We start from the raw sequence: 3,610 nt of genomic DNA on the forward strand, positions 1-3,610 counted from the left end.
GGTACAGAAAATACAATTATAAAATAAGAAAGAATATGTATCCTAATATATAGATATTATATATCATGTAAACACGTGGGCGGTTATGTGGAGGTTCCATCTACAAGCTCCTCCTCTGCCCAGATCTACTCTAACCATCCTATCCTTTTTCCAGTGCCCGTTCTCCCATTAGCCAGGGATTTACACGCTGCTTGTGAGTGACTATTCCTCGGACACCAACAACCTACAAACCTGAATCTCCTGCAGAGTATTTCAACTCACAGCGGGGGTCACTGCTGCCTCAGCTCCCCCTGCGGATATCAATTTACTAGGCCAAAAACCACCTGCTCAGCAGCAGTAAAGCCGATCGCAGCAATTAGGAGCCACATTTACACCTCGGCCTGATTCTTTTTCCACAACAGCTGATTAATCCAGAGCTCATTATATACAAGTGTGTGAGCACCGGGGACCCGAGTGTTATTATAATGAGGAGGAGAAGGCCTGATATAACAGAATTAGAGGGAAGGGGAGGTATTTTCCAACACACAGCCAACGTCCTGTCCAGGAATCAATCCCGATAACACATCAGTACAGGATAAGTAATGTAATGTATGTACACAGTGACCCCACCAGCAGAATAGTGAGTGCAGCTCTGGAGTATAATACAGGATGTAACTCAGGATCAGTACAGGATAAGTAATGTAATGTATGTACACAGTGACCCCACCAGCAGAATAGTGAGTGCAGCTCTGGAGTATAATACATGATGTAACTCAGGATCAGTACAGGATAAGTAATGTTATGTTATGTACACAGTGACCCCACCAGCAGAATAGTGAGTGCAGCTCTGGAGTATAATATATGATGTAACTCAGGACTAGTACAGGATGAGTAATGTAATGTATGTACACAATGACCCCACCAGCAGAATAGTGAGTGCAGCTCTGGAGTATAATACAGGATATAACTTAGGATCAGTGCAGGATCAGTAATGTAATGTATGTACACAGTGACCCCACCAGCAGAATAGTGAGTGCAGCTCTGGAGTATAATACATGATGTAACTCAGGATCAGTACAGGATAAGTAATGTTATGTTATGTACACAGTGACCCCACCAGCAGAATAGTGAGTGCAGCTCTGGAGTATAATATATGATGTAACTCAGGACTAGTACAGGATGAGTAATGTAATGTATGTACACAGTGACCCCACCAGCAGAATAGTGAGTGCAGCTCTGGAGTATAATACAGGATATAACTTAGGATCAGTGCAGGATCAGTAATGTATGTACACAGTGACCCCACCAGCAGAATAGTGAGTGCAGCTCTGGAGTATAATACAGGATATAACTTAGGATCAGTGCAGGATCAGTAATGTAATGTACTGTATGTACACAGAGATTCTGTTGTTTATGGGGATCCTCAGGAAATTGGAATGAGTAAGAGGTATACAATATAAGAACAACACTTTGGGGGTAATACTGGTTCCTATGCTATCCTTTCCCTTTTGCATTTTCATGTTTTCCTCCTTGTCTTCTAAAACCCATAACCTGTGGCTTTAGTCTAAAACCTATAAAACCTTTATTTTTCAATACACAGAGCCATATGATGACTTATTTTTTGCGGGACTAATCTTAATTTCTTATGACTGCTTTTTTTTACTGTAAAATGTACAACCAAACAGAAAGAGTACATATGTGGGGTGAAATTGAAACCAGCAATTTAGCAAACTTTGAGGCATTTTGTTCTTACACCGTGCAAGTTACAGTAAGTGAGAAAGTTTTCTGTTTTCTATTCAATTTATATACTTTGATTTAAGTACTTTTACATTTTTTTTTTTACTTTTTCTTCAAAATTAACATGCTTTTCTCTTCTAACTCCTATAACTGTTTTTAATTTTCTATCTATAGGGCTGTATTAGGGTGTATTCTTTGTACCGTGAGTCATTGCTTTTAATAGTACCATTTTGGTTTCAATGGGACTTTTTGATCTATTTTTATGATATATAATGCGACCAAAAATCAGCCATTTTGGGGTTGCGAATTTTTTTTTTCCCGTTGACGCCATTTACCATGCAGGATTAAGAATAGTGTATTTTAATAAATCACATTTAGCAACACCAAATATGTTCATTTTTATTCTAGTTAGCATTTTGAAAAATGGGAAAAGGGGGGGGATTGTAACTTATCATATATATATATATATATATATATATATATATATATATATATTTATTAGCTGGGCCAGACTATCAACAGAGACTCTTTGGCAGGATTGGAAGGCGCGTATTGACCCTCTTGCTAAGTAACTCATCGGCGCTCCACAATCATGTTGTGGGGGTGCCGCTCAGACACCTGACATTCAATGCTGTGATCTGTGCTGTGCATTACATGGTGGCATTGAAAGGGTTAAATGACTGCCACTGGTGGGATAGTTGGGGTCAGTCATTAGCTCCAGGGTTCTGCCACACATAGTAGCCCACCCACGATGTCTATAGAGTGGGCTCAGCTCCTAAGCCCGCTCAATTAACCTCTTCACTTCAGCTGACTAATGGTGCGTTTACACGGAGAGATAATTCGCCTAATCGACTGATTAACGATTTCGAAGTAACAATGTGTTTTTTATAACGATCAGCGTTTAGACGGAACGATATATTGTTTGAAAAAATCGTTATTGCGATTGTTTTAAGATTGCTCAAGCCCATGTCACACATAGGGTAAATCGGTGAAAGACTGTTTGAACGAAGCGATCTGCAAGTTTTCAGTGAACGACCAACGACAATTTGAGAACTTCTTGAAAGATTACGATAAACGATTTATCGCTCGTTGCTTAATCGTTCGCTGCGATTATTGTTTATCATTAATCAAGCCGATTATCGTTCAAATGCAATCGTTATCGCGCAGATTTGAACAATAATCGTTCCGTCTAAACGCACCATAATATATACGTATTGCTGGCAGGAAGGGGTTATAAACCAATTAAAAGATCTCATTATTTTTTCTTCCTTTAACTAGAATAATCAGACATAGTCATAACTGGATGGTGACACCTATATATATATCTATCACTAGGTCCTTGCAGGAACAAGCATCATCCACATGTAATGAGCCACAAATAACAGGAGTGATAATCAGGAGCAGCGGGAGACTCCCTGACATCTCCTCATCTGCACAACTCAAAGTACAGACTATGGCATGCTGGAACGTTTAGTAAGAAAGTCACAGGTTGGAGACCTCTGATACTGTATGTATAGAGTCTACCATTACATCTGGTTATAGTGTTGGGGGCCCCTCAGTCACATAAGCAGACAGTGGTACAGGCAAACAAGATCCATCACCCCACAGAACAGCTTTCTTCTGCTCCAGATTCCAGTGGTGATGGCTTTACACCCCCTCCATCTGACACTTAGAATGATGTATGGTGCTGTAAGGCTTGCATGCAGCTGCTTGGCCAGGAAACCCAATACCATGAAGCTCCCAGCGGGCCCAGGTTTTGTGCTAATGGTAATGCCAGATGAGGTTTGGCATCTACAGCTAAGGAGTCAGCAGAGTACTGGAGACTTACTACTTAGTTGAAAACAATGGCTACCACATTTAAAGCAGGACGTATGAAAAAAACACACAAGAGACG

Source organism: Dendropsophus ebraccatus, chromosome 12 (genome assembly GCF_027789765.1).
Source record: "Dendropsophus ebraccatus isolate aDenEbr1 chromosome 12, aDenEbr1.pat, whole genome shotgun sequence".
NCBI lineage: Eukaryota > Metazoa > Chordata > Amphibia > Anura > Hylidae > Dendropsophus > Dendropsophus ebraccatus.